The sequence below is a fragment of the Protopterus annectens genome, chromosome 2.part1 (assembly GCF_019279795.1).
Source record: "Protopterus annectens isolate FY-2018-M chromosome 2.part1, PAN1.0, whole genome shotgun sequence".
NCBI lineage: Eukaryota > Metazoa > Chordata > Ceratodontiformes > Protopteridae > Protopterus > Protopterus annectens.
In genome coordinates this window covers 1809110821-1809128226 of record NC_056729.1, presented here as the reverse complement: position 1 = coordinate 1809128226, position 17406 = coordinate 1809110821, and the positions used below count along the sequence as shown (strand labels likewise).

At 44.0% G+C, this 17406-nt stretch overlaps 1 protein-coding gene across 12 annotated transcripts in view; it reads right to left on the bottom strand.

Moving 5' to 3' along the window:
* The window catches only part of ZNF362 (zinc finger protein 362), a 984218-nt gene that overhangs the window by 261958 nt on the left and 704854 nt on the right, over positions 1-17406 (bottom strand). The gene's annotated exons all lie outside the window — the stretch shown is intronic.

Sequence of the window (17406 nt, the reverse complement as noted above, 5' to 3'; positions counted from 1 at the left end):
CAGTAGCTGCTGGTTCAAAAGGAGGCAGGGTGAGTTCTTCCAGCACAAAGTTGAGGTCCCATGCAGGAGTTGGTGATCTTCTGGGAGGCCTTAAATTTTTGGCCCCTCTAAGATACTGTTTAAGCAGAGGATGAGAAAAGAGGGGAGGCTCCGTGTTGTAATGATGGCAGAGGCATGGATTTTTATTGAAGAAAAAGAAAGGCCCTTGTCAAGCATCTCAGTCAAATATTGTAAAATCTGAGGAATATTGGGCTTTGCTGTGTCCGTTCCTTGTGCTTGGTTCCAAGCACAGAATCTCTTCCATTTATCAGCATAAGATTTTCTAGTACTAGGCCTTCTGGCTTCCAAAATGACATCCATCACAGATTTACTAAGAGGTGTTGTTTGAATAATTAAATGATCAGCCATGCTGCAAGGTTCAGAGTTTGAAGCTGGGTGTGCAGAATTTGATTGTTCTGCTGAGACAGTAGATGAGGTATTTGAGGCAAGTACCAAGGAGGAAGTTGAGACATATTCCTTAGAATTGGGTACCAGTGCTGGTGGGGCCAGTCTGGAGCAACTAGGATCATTTTTGTTTTTTCCTGTCTGACTTTTAGTAAGACCTTGGAGAGAAGAGGCAGAGGGGCAAAGGCATAGACTGATAGGTTTTTCCAACTGAAGGATAGGGCATCCACTTTCCATGCTTTTCTGTGATATGTTCTTGTGCAGAATTTGTCCAGTTGACAATTTTGGGGAGAGGCAAATAGATCTATGTCTGGGCTCCCCCATTTCTGTGTTAACATGCTGAAGATTTGTGGATCCATTTTCCACTCGTGCAGGTCCATAAGATTTCTGCTTAGGTTGGCTGCCAGAGTATTTTGTTTTCCTGGCAGGAATTGAGCTTGAAGATGTATTTGTAAGTCAAGGCTGTGTTCCACAATGCCATGGCTAGTCTGCAAAGGGGGTAGGAATGTGTACCCCCCCGCTTGTTTATGTACCACATAACCGTGGTGTTGTCCGTCTTTATCAGTAGTTGTCCTGGATGAAGTAAGTCCATGAAGGCTGTCAGAGCATTCTGAACAGCTAGCATCTCTTTCTAGTTGATATGCAGATGTATTTGTTTTGGGCTCCATTTGCCCTGAATGCATCTCCCTGCCAGGTGGGACCCCAAGCATAGTCTGATGCATCTGTAGTTAGGGTTTGGGTGGCAGGGGGTAGAGTGAATGACAGTCCCTTGTTTTGGCGACATGTCTCTGCCCACCAAAGAAACTCCTGTTGTAGGCAGGGAATGAGAGGAATCATTGTTTCCAGACTGTGACAATGCTGACTCCATAAACACTGTAGTTTCCTCATATGCAGTCTCGCATATGGAATTAGTAGAATGCAGGATGCCATGAACCCCAAAGCCTGCAGAATTTGTTGCCATTTGTTTGAAGTATGTTGTCAGTTGCCTTTGTTTGTCTGGCGTAAGGTAAGCCATCTGGGCAGCTGTATTCAAGCTTGCACCCAGGAATGTAATTACTTGAGAGGGTACCAGTTGGGATTTCTTTTTGTTTATTGTGTACCCTATGCATGTTAGAAGCCTTTTTACAAATGCCAGATGTTGAAGAAGAGTGTCCTTATCCTCTGCTTGAATGAGACAGTCGTCCAGATAAGGATAAATTTGTATGCTTCTTTGTCTGCAGAATGCAATTATTGGTGCCAGGCACTTTGTAAAGACCCTTGGCGCATTAGATAAGCCAGAGGGCAGTGCAGAGTATTGGTAATGCAAAAAAACCTGACTTGAAGCTGAGGTATCTTCTGCATAATTCCCTTATTGGGATATGCAGGTATGCCTCTTTTACGTCTAGAGTCACTAACCAAGCGTTCCTGCCCAGCATAGGCAGTAGCTGTTGTAAAGTCAGCATTTTGAATTTTGGAATGTCCAGGAACGTGTTCACAATCGATAAGTCCAGTATTGGAAGCCAGGCATTGTCTTTTCTGGGTACCAGGAAAAGCCTTGAATAAAAATCTTGTCCTATTTTCCTTTTCTGGTACTGGTTGAATAGCCCCCATATCCATTTATTTTATTTTATTTATTTTTATTTATCATTTGTTGACCGGGAAAGTCCGACTAGGTTCCACAGAGCCTGTTTTCAGCGGAGGCCCAGGGAGAAATGCTCCAGATGCATGTCTTTGGAATGTGGGAGGAAACCGGAGTACCCGGAGGAAACCCACGCAAACACAGGGAGAACATGCAAACTCCACACAGAAGGCACCCCAGCCGAGAATCAAACCGGAGAACCTCTTGCTGTGAGGTGACAATGTTAACCACTGCACCACTGTGCCGCCTTTCATGCAAATGAGGGACTCCATGAGGGACATAACTTGTTTCTGAGCCTCTGCCCATTGATTTTGTGGCAGATCTGGCCAACCGTTTGGAATTGGCAAAGTATGGAAATGAAATCTGTACCCCTGGGCTACTATGTTCAATACCCCCTTGTCCTGGGTAATTAACTGCCAATTCTTTGCATGAAGTGCTAGTTTTCCCCCCAAGGGGGCTGCCAAAAGATAAGTGCTTGGTGAAGGTAGAGGGAAGTCATTGAGACTGCTTACTGTAGGGTTGTGCTTTGTTTCCTCCAGATTTGGAGGTAGAGGCACCACATTGTTTTGACCTGTAAGAATCCTGTGATTGGTATCTGGAGCCGTTTGAGCACCGGGATTTGCTTTGAGTGGCTCCATTGGACACAGGAAAGGGCCAGTTTTTAGTAGGCCAGTACCTACTGAACCTGGGTGGCTGCACTTGCAAGAAATCTTTTACAGTTTGCATAGATTTAGCTTTGTCTTCCATTTTCTTTAAAACCTCTTTTGCCTTATTACCAAACAGAGTATCATGCTGCAAGGGGGCATCCAACAATTTAGCTTTAACATGATCAGGCAGATTTTCCTCCATGAGCCAGGCATGCCTTCTAATCACAGATCCAGTAACTGCGGCCCTGCAAGAGGCCTCCAAGGAATCAAAACCACATTGCAAAGTATGCTTTCCAACCTGTTATGCTGAATGCAATAATTCCCGTAATTCTTTATTTTCCACACAATCAGAAATCAACATCATTTTCTGTTTTAGTAAGCCCATAACATGCTGTTGATATTTAAGAATATGAAACTTGGCAGTTTAAGGCCCTAATTGCCAAGGTTGCAGACGTATAAACCTTCTTTACCCATCTATCCAGCACCCTGGAATCTCTATTAGAGGGGGTAGGATTTTTGGCTGTAGAGGCCTTTACACCTTTGGGACCCTGTGAGATAGTCTCAGGATCAGCAGCAGGATTTTTGAATAGAAATTTGTGGGAGTCAGGAACCCTGTAATATCTGTCTGGCTTACTAGGAGCTGTAAGTACGTAATCAGGAGCCATGCTTGATTCCGAAAACACATCATCAACAACGTCTAATACAGGAGGTACTGCCAAAGGCCTATGCTGAGGAAGAAGAAGGAAATCCCTAAGCCTCTTTTTTGATTCAGAGAAATCCTGACTCTCCCAGAGAAAATGTTCCCTTAAAGTATGCAAAGTTTCTCCAAAAGAGTAATCCTCAGGAGGAGATGCAGATGGGATGGATTCTTCTGCATCAGAATCCTCATAGGGTGAAACAGAAAATTCCTGATCAGAAGAGGAATCAGAAGAAATGGAAACCTGATCTGAAGATTCATAATCAGTGCCTTGCCTAGGCCTCTTAGCAGGGGGGGGGGGGGGTGTTGAGAACCTCTGATCAAGGTAATTAAGTCCTCAGCCATTTTGATCATCTGTTTTTTAGGCATAAGGCCCTGCGCACGTGGCTCATGCATCATTTTTTTAGAAATAGAAGATATTTTTGATCTTGTTTTTGAGGCTGGCGTCGGTTTTATATAAAAATGTTGAGGCCTGAAAACACCCTCAGAAGCCGGTGCCTGCTCAGCGGCTCCGGACCCATCCAAGGGAGAGACATCCGTGGGTTCAATACTCTGAGAATCTCACAGCATACTCCGCATGGGTCTCGTAGAGGCTTGCAACTCAAAAGTAGCGGGTATCAGGGGCTGCGAAAGCGCCTCACTGAATACCGGCGACTAGCTTAGGAGAAGTTTTGTCGTCGGTTTTGGACCTCATCGGTCTGTCTCTTTTTCTTTGCGTTTTTTGTGAACTCCGGTAGTCGGATTGCTAACCAGTGACATTTCAGGTTAATTAAATCTTGATACAAAATATTTAGAAGCAAAAATATACCGATGGTTAATAGTGCGTTGGTTAAATCTAGCACAAAACCGACAGCAAGGCACATTATGATCTGGGTCTAGGCAAGGAATACAGTACAAATGAAAATCCTTATGAGGTATTTGCTTCCCACAAGTAAGGCAATTATTAACTTTTACTGATATCGGTAAGGAGCAAGAAAAAGTTTCTCCAACGGGGTACTTAGCTTTAGTTTGAAGACTTCGGTTCTGAAACTCGAATGTGAAAATTTCAGGAGTCGGCCGACAGGCACTTGCGAACTGCTTCTGCTTTGGGCACCGCACGGCAAGAAAGACTGAATAAAATCGCGTCGGCTACATGTTTTATACCCTTGATGACCTGATGTCATGGAAGAGGAGACAGCAACCGACGCAGGACCCAAGACTTTGTTATTCAGGCCGACTGAGGGCAACCTGCCAGCAGATTACCCAAATGTAATGACTGCAACAGTGAAACATGAAGAACATATGCACACTCACCTCTACATCTTCACTGAACTGCCCTGCACCATGAATAGTCTAACAACAGACTCCACGTGGGCCAGCAGAGTAATCCAGGCTGCAGAGAGCTGAATAAGCGACTTTTCTTGATACTAAGTATATTTTTTGTTGCTTTCCACATCTGAATACCTAGCAACTGTATTTCGCCTGCCTTTCTGTTACATTGAAGCTGTTTTTACTGCATTTAACTTAATATTGCACTTGGAATCCTTGTTTGTTACTATTTGACTGTATTTGTAGCAAATTCTTCTGTGTAAGCTGTAGTAGCTGATTCATAGCATTTATAAGTGTTTGCTGTACCTGTTTCTGCCTGTTTTGTGAAAAAAGAGAAAAAGAAAAAAGTATCTCTTGTTTTTCCTGCTTTACTAGTTTAGTCCAGTTTCAGAGTTGCTGATTCCTGGGCTTTGGTTGTAGTTCCTGTGTACTGTTTCCTTGCCTTATTTGGGGAAGGAAGCTACCTTGCTTTCCTGCTTTACTAGTTTAGTCCAGTTTCAGAGTTGCTGATTCCTGGGCTTTGGTTGTAGTTCCTGTGTACTGTTTCCTTGCCTTATTTGGGGAAGGGAAGCTACCTTGCTTACCAGTGGGAGTGGGAAGCATTGAGCTGCCTTTGTCCAGTTTTGTGAGGTTTCAGCCAGTATCTAGTAGTTTATTGGTCGTTTTGGGCCAGTTTCTAGCTTTTCCAGCCCCTGGTATAAAACTTTCAGCTTGTACCTACTCAGCACAGACTCCACGTGGGCCAGCAGAGTAATCCAGGCTGCAGAGAGCTGAATAAGCGACTTTCTTGATACTAAGTATATTTTTGTTGCTTTCCACATCTGAATACCTAGCAACTGTATTTAGCCTGCCTTTCTGTTACATTGAAGCTGTTTTACTGCATTTAACTTAATATTGCACTTGGAATCCTTGTTTGTTACTATTTGACTGTATTTGTAGCAAATTCTTCTGTGTAGCTGTAGTAGCTGATTCATAGCATTTATAAGTGTTTGCTGTACCTGTTTCTGCCTGTTTTGTGAAAAAAAAGAAAAAAGAAAAAATATCTCTTGTTTTTCCTGCTTTACTAGTTTAGTCCAGTTTCAGAGTTGCTGATTCCTGGGCTTTGGTTGTAGTTCCTGTGTACTGTTTCCTTGCCTTATTTGGGGAAGGAAGCTACCTTGCTTTCCTGCTTTACTAGTTTAGTCCAGTTTCAGAGTTGCTGATTCCTGGGCTTTGGTTGTAGTTCCTGTGTACTGTTTCCTTGCCTTATTTGGGGAAGGAAGCTACCTTGCTTACCAGTGGGAGTGGGAAGCATTGAGCTGCCTTTGTCCAGTTTTGTGAGGTTTCAGCCAGTATCTAGTAGTTTATTGGTCGTTTTGGGCCAGTTTCTAGCTTTTCCAGCCCCTGGTATAAAACTTTCAGCTTGTACCTACTCAGCACAGACTCCACGTGGGCCAGCAGAGTAATCCAGGCTGCAGAGAGCTGAATAAGCGACTTTTCTTGATACTAAGTATATTTTTGTTGCTTTCCACATCTGAATACCTAGCAACTGTATTTCCTGCCTTTCTGTTACATTGAAGCTGTTTTACTGCATTTAACTTAATATTGCACTTGGAATCCTTGTTTGTTACTATTTGACTGTATTTGTAGCAAATTCTTCTGTGTAAGCTGTAGTAGCTGATTCATAGCATTTATAAGTGTTTGCTGTACCTGTTTCTGCCTGTTTTGTGAAAAAAAGAAAAAAGAAAAAATATCTCTTGTTTTTCCTGCTTTACTAGTTTAGTCCAGTTTCAGAGTTGCTGATTCCTGGGCTTTGGTTGTAGTTCCTGTGTACTGTTTCCTTGCCTTATTTGGGGAAGGGAAGCTACCTTGCTTTCCTGCTTTACTAGTTTAGTCCAGTTTCAGAGTTGCTGATTCCTGGGCTTTGGTTGTAGTTCCTGTGTACTGTTTCCTTGCCTTATTTGGGGGAAGGGAAGCTACCTTGCTTACCAGTGGGAGTGGGAAGCATTGAGCTGCCTTCTGTCCAGTTTTGTGAGGTTTCATCCAGTATCTAGTAGTTTATTGGTCGTTTTGGGCCAGTTTCTAGCTTTTGGCCAGCCCCCTGGTATAAAACTTTCAGCTTGTACCTACTCAGCACAGACTCCACGTGGGCCAGCAGAGTAATCCAGGCTGCAGAGAGCTGAATAAGCGACTTTTCTTGATACTAAGTATATTTTTGTTGCTTTCCACATCTGAATACCTAGCAACTGTATTTCGCCTGCCTTTCTGTTACATTGAAGCTGTTTTACTGCATTTAACTTAATATTGCACTTGGAATCCTTGTTTGTTACTATTTGACTGTATTTGTAGCAAATTCTTCTGTAAGCTGTAGTAGCTGATTCATAGCATTTATAAGTGTTTGCTGTACCTGTTTCTGCCTGTTTTGTGAAAAAAAGAAAAAAAGAAAAAAATATCTCTTGTTTTTCCTGCTTTACTAGTTTAGTCCAGTTTCAGAGTTGCTGATTCCTGGGCTTTGGTTGTAGTTCCTGTGTACTGTTTCCTTGCCTTATTTGGGCGAAGGGAAGCTACCTTGCTTACCAGTGGGAGTGGGAAGCATTGAGCTGCCTTTTGTCCAGTTTTGTGAGGTTTCAGCCAGTAACTAGTAGTTTATTGGTCGTTTTGGGCCAGTTTCTAGCTTTTTCCAGCCCCCCAGCGCTAAAAAAATTTGACATTTGGGACTGCCCTTTGAACCAGGGCCGTTTAAAATTTTATTGGGTACCAAATCCCCCAAACCAAAATCCTTCCCCGAATATACCTTAAAAAAAATCCATAAAAAAGACCTTATTCTAAGTAGTTTCCTACATTAAAACCCGTTCCCTGCTTTTACCAAGGCACTTTGTATGATGCCCCAAAAGGAACCCCCATTTTTTTTTTTTTTAAAATTTTGCCACCCCCTTTTAGTCGGGGCATTTGGGGCCCCCCGAGGGGAAAAAAGGCAAAGTTTCTTGCCCCAGTCAAGAAAAATTTCCTTCCCCCACAAAACTGGGAATGCAAATTAAAGGGGGCTGAGCCCCTCCTAAGGGAAAACCTCGGGGGAAGGTTCCACCCTTGACCCGTTACATGCCTTCAAAAATATAAAAAAAAAACTCTGGATTATAAAAAACCAAAAAAAACGAGGCCCCAAAGAGCCCCCACCCCCAGAACAACCGCAACCCTAGGGTTCTGGGTCAGGAAAGGCCTTAACCAAACCCCCTCCGCCCTGCGGGTCCCCTTTTCGCCCTGAAGGCCCGTCCATGTAAGGGAAGGTAACTGGCCTCCTTTGCCCTGGTCCCAAAAGGACCTTTAACCGAAAATTCAATGGAATAGTATTTCCCTTGTAAGACCAGCGACGTCTTTAAACATGAAAAGAAAGGAGCTTGAGAGCCAAAAGGTTTGCCCGCCGAGCCCGGCTATCCCAAGGGGATCCCAATGGTTAGGCCCGGGGTTTAAAAGGTAAAATTTTGGTTTATTTAAAGGGCCAGTGAGCCGTATGTGCTGGACATGGACTGGAGCCGCTTTTTTTCCCGTCCCGCTGAGCTTCCGGTGGAAAATTTTAGTGCCCTTTGGAAGGGGGTAAACAAACCTCCCTTAAACAAAAAAAACTGTAAAGGTACCGAGAAATCCCCAAAATTTCCTCCCGGGCCCCCATATTTAAGAACCATCCGTGTCTTTTCTGGACAGATCTTTCAGGCTCCTGGGATGGCTCTACAGGTTTCCGCCCTTTCCCCAACCCCGAAAAAGGGGTTTCCATCCGGAACACCCCAAAAGGTAAAAATGCCTCCGAAACATCCAAGGGGAATTTTGGGGACCCCTCAATGGCATTAAAGCCCCAAAAACTCCGGGGCCCAAAATTCCCCTTTCCCCCAACAGGTTTGTAACCCATCCAAGTGCCCCCTTTTCCTTTTTTTGTGGGAACCTCCAGGCCCAAAACTCCCCGTCTGTTTTAAAAACCAGGGGATGACTGTCCCTCCAGAGGAAACAGGCCCATCCAAGAAGGGGGGGGGCCCGGAACCCGGGGGTAAACCCCCCGGAATTCCCAACCCCAAACTAAACCCCCCCCCCCCCCCCCCCCCCCCCCCCCCCCCCCCCCCCCCCCCCCCACCCCCCCCCCCCCCCCCCCCCCCCCCCCCCCCCCCCCCCCCCCCCCCCCCCCCCCCCCCCCCCCCCCCCCCCCCCCCCCCCCCCCCCCCCCCCCCCCCCCCCCCCCCCCCCCCCCCCCCCCCCCCCCCCCCCCCCCCCCCCCCCCCCCCCCCCCCCCCCCCCCCCCCCCCCCCCCCCCCCCCCCCCCCCCCCCCCCCCCCCCCCCCCCCCCCCCCCCCCCCCCCCCCCCCCCCCCCCCCCCCCCCCCCCCCCCCCCCCCCCCCCCCCCCCCCCCCCCCCCCCCCCCCCCCCCCCCCCCCCCCCCCCCCCCCCCCCCCCCCCCCCCCCCCCCCCCCCCCCCCCCCCCCCCCCCCCCCCCCCCCCCCCCCCCCCCCCCCCCCCCCCCCCCCCCCCCCCCCCCCCCCCCCCCCCCCCCCCCCCCCAAAAAAAAAAAAAAAAAAAAAAAAAAAAAAAAAAAAAAAAAAAAAAAAAAAAAAAAAAAAAAAAAAAAAAAAAAAAAAAAAAAAAAAAAAAAAAAAAAAAAAAAAAAAAAAAAAAAAAAAAAAAAAAAAAAAAAAAAAAAAAAAAAAAAAAAAAAAAAAAAAAAAAAAAAAAAAAAAAAAAAAAAAAAAAAAAAAAAAAAAAAAAAAAAAAAAAAAAAAAAAAAAAAAAAAAAAAAAAAAAAAAAAAAAAAAAAAAAAAAAAAAAAAAAAAAAAAAAAAAAAAAAAAAAAAAAAAAAAAAAAAAAAAAAAAAAAAAAAAAAAAAAAAAAAAAAAAAAAAAAAAAAAAAAAAAAAAAAAAAAAAAAAAAAAAAAAAAAAAAAAAAAAAAAAAAAAAAAAAAAAAAAAAAAAAAAAAAAAAAAAAAAAAAAAAAAAAAAAAAAAAAAAAAAAAAAAAAAAAAAAAAAAAAAAAAAAAAAAAAAAAAAAAAAAAAAAAAAAAAAAAAAAAAAAAAAAAAAAAAAAAAAAAAAAAAAAAAAAAAAAAAAAAAAAAAAAAAAAAAAAAAAAAAAAAAAAAAAAAAAAAAAAAAAAAAAAAAAAAAATTTCCCTTAGAATTGGGTGCACCAGTGCTGGTGTGGGGCCAGTCTGGAGCAACTAGGATCATTTTGTTTTTCCTGTCTGACTTTTAGTAAGACCTTGGAGAGAAGAGGCAGAGGGGCAAAGGCATAGACTGATAGGTTTTTCCAACTGAAGGATAGGGCATCCACTTTCCATGCTTTTCTGTGATAAGTTCTTGTGCAGAATTTGTCCAGTTGACAATTTTGGGGAGAGGCAAATAGATCTATGTCTGGGCTCCCCCATTTCTGTGTTAACATGCTGAAGATTTGTGGATCCATTTTCCACTCGTGCAGGTCCATAAGATTTCTGCTTAGGTTGGCTGCCAGAGTATTTTGTTTTCCTGGCAGGAACTGAGCTTGAAGATGTATTTGTAAGTCAAGGCTGTGTTCCACAATGCCATGGCTAGTCTGCAAAGGGGTAGGAATGTGTACCCCCGCTGTTTATGTACCACATAACCGTGGTGTTGTCCGTCTTTATCAGTAGTTGTCCTGGATGAAGTAAGTCCATGAAGGCTGTCAGAGCATTCTGAACAGCTAGCATCTCTTTCTAGTTGATATGCAGATGTATTTGTTTTGGGCTCCATTTGCCCTGAATGCATCTCCCTGCCAGGTGGGACCCCAAGCATAGTCTGATGCATCTGTAGTTAGGGTTTGGGTGGCAGGGGGTAGAGTGAATGACAGTCCCTTGTTTTGGCGACATGTCTCTGCCCACCAAAGAAACTCCTGTTGTAGGCAGGGAATGAGAGGAATCATTGTTTCCAGACTGTGACAATGTTGACTCCATAAACACTGTAGTTTCCTCATATGCAGTCTCGCATATGGAATTAGTAGAATGCAGGATGCCATGAACCCCAAAGCCTGCAGAATTTGTTGCCATTTGTTTGAAGTATGTTGTCAGTTGCCTTTGTTTGTCTGGCGTAAGGTAAGCCATCTGGGCAGCTGTATTCAAGCTTGCACCCAGGAATGTAATTACTTGAGAGGGTACCAGTTGGGATTTCTTTTTGTTTATTGTGTACCCTACGCATGTTAGAAGCCTTTTTACAAATGCCAGATGTTGAAGAAGAGTGTCTTTATCCTCTGCTTGAATGAGACAGTCGTCCAGATAAGAATAAATTTGTATGCTTCTTTGTCTGCAGAATGCAATTATTGGTGCCAGGCACTTTGTAAAGACCCTTGGCGCATTAGATAAGCCAAAGGGCAGTGCAGAGTATTGGTAATGCAAAAAAACTTGACTTGAAGCTGAGGTATCTTCTGCATAATTCCCTTATTGGGATATGCAGGTATGCCTCTTTTACGTAGTAGCTGTGGTAAAGTCAGCATTTTGAATTTTGGAATGTCCAGGAACGTGTTCACAATCGATAAGTCCAGTATTGGAAGCCAGGCATTGTCTTTTCTGGGTACCAGGAAAAGCCTTGAATAAAAAGCTTGTCCTATTTTCCTTTTCTGGTACTGGTTGAATAGCCCCCATATCCATTTATTTTATTTTATTTATTTTTATTTACCATTTGTTGACCGGGAAAGTCCGACTAGGTTCCACAGAGCCTGTTTTCAGCGGAGGCCCGGGGAGAAATAATCCAGATGCATGTCTTTGGAATGTGGGAGAGGAGTGCCCGGAGAAAACGCAAACACAGGGAGAACATGCAAACTCCACACAGAAGGCACCCCAGCCGAGAATCAAACCGGAGAACCTCTTGCTGTGAGGTGACAATGTTAACCACTGCACCACTGTGCCGCCCTTCATGCAAATGAGGGACTCCATGAGGGACATAACTTGTTTCTGAGCCTCTGCCCACTGATTTTGTGGCAGATCTGGCCAACCGTTTGGAAGTATGGAAATGAAATCTGTACCCCTGGGCTACTATGTTCAATACCCCCTTGTCCTGGGTAATTAACTGCCAATTCTTTGCATGAAGTGCTAGTTTTCCCCCCAAGGGGGCTGCCCAAAGATAAGTGCTTGGTGAAGGTAGAGGGAAGTCATTGAGACTGCTTACTGTAGGGTTGTGCTTTGTTTCCTCCAGATTTGGAGGTAGAGGCACCACATTGTTTTGACCTGTAAGAATCCTGTGATTGGTATCTGGAGCCGTTTGAGCACCGGGATTTGCTTTGAGTGGCTCCATTGGACACAGGAAAGGGCCAATTTTAAGTAGGCCAGTACCTACTGAACCTGGGTGGCTGCACTTGCAAGAAATCTTTTACAGTTTGCATAGATTTAGCTTTGTCTTCCATTTTCTTTAAAACCTCTTTTGCCTTATTACCAAACAGAGTATCATGCTGCAAGGGGGCATCCAACAATTTAGCTTTAACATGATCAGGCAGATTTTGCTCCATGAGCCAGGCATGCCTTCTAATCACAGATCCAGTAACTGCGGCCCTGCAAGAGGCCTCCAAGGAATCAAAACCACATTGCAAAGTATGCTTTCCAACCTGTTATGCTGAATGCAATAATTCCCGTAATTCTTTATTTTCCACACAATCAGAAATCAACATAATTTTCTGTTTTAGTAAGCCCATAACATGCTGTTGATATTTAAGAATATGAAACTGGCAGTTTAAGGCCCTAATTGCAAAGGTTGCAGACGTATAAACCTTCTTTACCCATCTATCCAGCACCCTGGAATCTCTATTAGAGGGGGTAGGATTTTTGGCTGTAGAGGCCTTTACACTTTTGGGACCCTGTGAGATAGTCTCAGGATCAGCAGCAGGATTTTTGAATAGAAATTTGTGGGAGTCAGGAACCCTGTAATATCTGTCTGGCTTACTAGGAGCTGTAGGTACGTAATCAGGAGCCATGCTTGATTCCGAAAACACATCAACAACGTCTAATACAGGAGGTACTGCCAAAGGCCTATGCTGAGGAAGAAGAAGGAAATCCCTAAGCCTCTTTTTTGATTCAGAGAAATCCTGACTCTCCCAGAGAAAATGTTCCCTTAAAGTATGCAAAGTTTCTCCAAAAGAGTAATCCTCAGGAGGAGATGCAGATGGGATGGATTCTTCTGCATCAGAATCCTCATAGGGTGAAACAGAAAATTCCTGATCAGAAGAGGAATCAGAAGAAATGGAAACCTGATCTGAAGATTCATAATCAGTGCCTTGCCTAGGCCTCTTAGCAGGGGGGGGGGGGTGTTGAGAACCTCTGATCAAGGTAATTAAGTCCTCAGCCATTTTTAGCAGGGGGGGGGGGGGTTGTTGAGAACCTCTGATCAAGGTAATTAAGTCCTCAGCCATTTTGATCATCTGTTGTTTAGGCATAAGGCCCTGCGCACGTGGCTCATGCATCATTTTTTTAGACATAGAAGATATTTTTGATCTTGTTTTTGAGGCTGGCGTCGGTTTTATATAAAAATGTTGAGGCCTGAAAACACCCTCAGAAGCCGGTGCCTGCTCAGCGGCTCCGGACCCATCCAAGGGAGAGACATCCGTGGGTTCAATACTCTGAGAATCTCGCAGCATACTCTGCATGGGTCTCGTAGAGGCTTGCAACTCAAAAGTAGCGGGTATCAGGGGCTGCGAAAGCGCCTCACTGAATACCGGCGACTAGCTTAGGAGAAGTTTTGTCGTCGGTTTTGGACATCGACGGTCTGTCTCTTTTTCTTTGCGTTTTTTGTGAACTCCGGTAGTCGGATTGCTAACCAGCGACATTTCAGGTTAATTAAATCTTGATACAAAATATTTAGAAGCAAAAATATACCGATGGTTAATAGTGCGTTGGTTAAATCTAGCACAAAACCGACAGCAAGGCACATTATGATCTGGGTCTAGGCAAGGAATACAGTACAAATGAAAATCCTTATGAGGTATTTGCTTCCCACAAGTAAGGCAATTATTAACTTTTACTGATATCGGTAAGGAGCAAGAAAAAGTTTCTCCAACGGGGTACTTAGCTTTAGTTTGAAGACTTCGGTTCTGAAACTCGAATGTGAAAATTTCAGGAGTCGGCCGACAGGCACTTGCGAACTGCTTCTGCTTTGGGCACCGTGCGGCAAGAAAGACTGAATAAAATTGCGTCGGCTGCATGTTTTATACCCTTGATGACCTGATGTCATGGAAGAGGAGACAGCAACCGACTTGGGACCAAGACTTTGTTATTCAGGCCGACTGAGGGCAACCTGCCAGCAGATTACCCAAATGTAATGACTGCAACAGTGAAACATGAAGAACATATGCACACTCACCTCTACATCTTCACTGAACTGCCCTGCACCATGAATAGTCTAACAAGAGTGAATGGCTGACTACTGTGTTTTACAGTAATTTACACTTTCCTCCAGAACTGAGATTTTATGCAGCTGAGCAATTCTATAAATTGCTTAGCAGCATAAATTGGGAGCTGCTGGTATTTCTGCTAGATAAAATAAGGCTAATTATCATTAGCCACTCCCTGGATTGCAGCATTATCATACAGTTCTGCCCATGAGACTGTCCTCCATGCTAAGGCTCCCACCCCACAAGGGGAAAACCTCAGTGGTAGATAAGTCTAATAATTGGGAAGGCTTACCACAAGGGGAGAAATGGACATGTTTAAGGCTTCCCCTTGTGGTAAGCATTCTGAATCCAAGCCTGTATGTTTGAACACGAGAAAATCCATATTATATATATCAAGCTCTTTCACATTTTAGGTACTTCCTGGAAATGAAAGAGAAAAGAAAAAACTTTTTTTTAATATATATACTTTGGTGGTGCAATGACTAAGAATGCTAGGGTTGTTGGAAGAACTTCAAGTTTACATCTGACTGATTAGTGCTTTTAGGCTGAGTTTACAAGTAGTACAGGTAGCTATGGAACTTGAAGCATCTGCATTTGGCAATTTTCAACCAATGCCTTTTCAGTTTGTTTACAGAGTATGTCTCACTATTTTTCATGGCGGCAGCCAATGATTTCCATAGTTTGAGACCGAAAAGCTACGGTCACTGTAAGCAATTCTGTTATGATGGGCAAGGAATGTTAAAATGTTTGTATGGAGTGACATAAATTTGTACTTAAGAGTACCAGATTGGGAGCCTGCCTGTTAAAAATGGAAATGGATGGCAAACAGTTTATAAAGAAAGGAACCAAGGAGCGGGTCTGCCTTTGTGTTAGATGGGAAGCCACTTGTTTTTTGTTAACACCTGGTAATGGTATTCCCAACATGAATCAACACTTATGAACATACATATTTTGCTAGAAGCAATCTGCATAGAGGATCACTTTTTCTGGGAAGCAGCAGTAATAAAGCGGAGTCCAAAGTCAAGTTGTGCAAGTAGAAATCCTTCTGCCAACTACTGACTTACCTTCTAGGAATCAAAAGATAGGACATTTTCCAGACCTAGAACAACATCTTTTTTAATTAAATTTTTGCTTTTGTAATGTAATTTTAAAAGTTTAATGTTTGGTCCAGCCATATGTTCTTCATGTTTCACTGTTGCAGTCATCACACTTGGGTTATCCTGCCAGGGGTAGCCCTCAGTTGGCCCGAATACCAGAGGCTTAGTATTTCTGCATCGGTTGCTGTCACTCCAAGACTAACATCAGGTTGTCAGTGGTATAAAATCAGGCAGCCGATGCCATTACATCAGTCTTTCTTGCCGAGGAGCCCGAAGCAGAAGCAGTTTGCATGAGTGCGGGTCGGACGCTACCTGAATTTTCGTTCCGAATTGAAGTTGAAGTCTTCTAAATACAAGTACTCCATTAGGGATCCTTTTTTCTTACTCTAACCGATGTCAGAAAAAGTTAATTGTCTCGCCTGTGGAATGCAAATACCACACCGAGATTTCCATTCTTACTGCGTCACCTGTTTAGGCCCAGACCACGACATCCCTTGCTGTTGGTTCTGTGCTTTGTTCAATGCCAGAACTATACGTCGTCAGGCCCTTACTGTAGCTAAATATTTTCGCTCTCGATGTCCGTATTCTGAAATAGCTTCGGTAAGCCATCCGACTACCGATTTTCCAAAAAAACGTAAGGATAAAGACAGAGACAGACCACACAGATCTAAAACTGCCAACGACACGTCCGTTAAACTAGTCACCAGTTCACCGGTCCTCAGTGAGGTGCTTTTGCAGCCCCTGATGCCCGCTTCTGTGGATTTGCAGGCCGATACCAAGACCCGTTCGGAGTCCGGTATGCTGCAAGACTCTTCTTTGACTAAGGATCCTGCAGATGTCTCTACCTTGGATGGGTCCGGAGCCGCTGAGCAGGCACCGGCTTCCGAGGAAGTTCTTCACACTACCAATACTCGACTCAAACTGACGACTTCTTTCGCGTCTTCAATTCTTTCTAAAACTACTGAGATTCCAAGGCCCAGGGTACAAACTACGCCTAAAAAACCGACGACCCAAGCTCAAGCACCTACTTCCATGCCTCACTCTCAAATGCTTAAAATGGCGGAAGACCTTATCATGCTTATTAGGGGAAGCCCGCCTACCCCTTCCAAAAGAAAAAGACACTTGTCCCCAGCAGTTTTATCTGACCAGGAGTCCGATGACTCTGAGGTTTCTGAATATGAAGACATGCAACCCTTGTCTGCTTATGAGGATTCAGATGCAGAGGAATCCATTCCTTCTGCCTCTCCTCCAGATGATTTTTCATTTGGTGAAACCCTACATATTTTAAGGAAGCATTTCCAATGGGAGTGTCAGGACTATCCTCAGTCCAAAAAAAGACTCAGGGAATTCTTAGATTTACCACAGCACAGACCTTTAGCCATTCCTCCTGTCTTGGATGTTGTGGATGACGTCTTTATGGAATCCAGTTGAAGCCGACACCCTTCCACCTGCTTCCAGGAAGCCTGACATGTATTACAGAGTCCCTGACTCGCACAAATCTCTTTTCAAAAATCCTACTGCTGACCCAGAGGTCATCTCCCAAGGACCTAAAGGAATAAAAGCAACCACAGCTAAGAATCCCACCCCCTCGGACAGGGATTTCTGAGCTTTAGACAGATGGGGTAAAAAAAGTATACACTTCTGCAACTCTTGCCATTAGAGCACAAATTGTCAGTTCCACATGCTGAAATACAAGCAACATACAATGGAACTCCTAAAACAAAAAATATCTACCTTTCGGGCTTGTGCAGAAAATAAAGAATTACAGGAGCTTATGCATTCTGCAAGCCAAGTTACTAAACACACCTTGCAATGTGGCTTTGACGCCCTAGAAGCATCCTGCAGGGCAGCAGTCACAGGTTCTGTACTTAGAAGGCATGCTTGGTTTAAGGAACAAACCTTGCCAGACCATGTCAAATCAAAACTATTGGACGCACCATTGAACAAACACAATTTGTTTGGCACCAAGGCAGAAGAGGTCTTAAAAAAGATGGAAGAAAAAGCCAAATCTATGCAAACAGTTAAAGACTTCTTACGGGTCCAACCTCTTCAGGTTCAGTAGGCATTGCCCCTCCAAACACTGGTCCTTTCCAGCCTCCTCAAGACCAGCTCAGACAAGACCGCGGGGAAGAAGGCCCCCCCGTCCCAGCGAATGCAGAGATCCAAGCAGTGGAGTTCCTCCACTTCAAAAACAGGGAGTGCTAAGCCACCCCCTTATGGAAAGAACTCACAATGACTGTACACGTCCACCCTTTA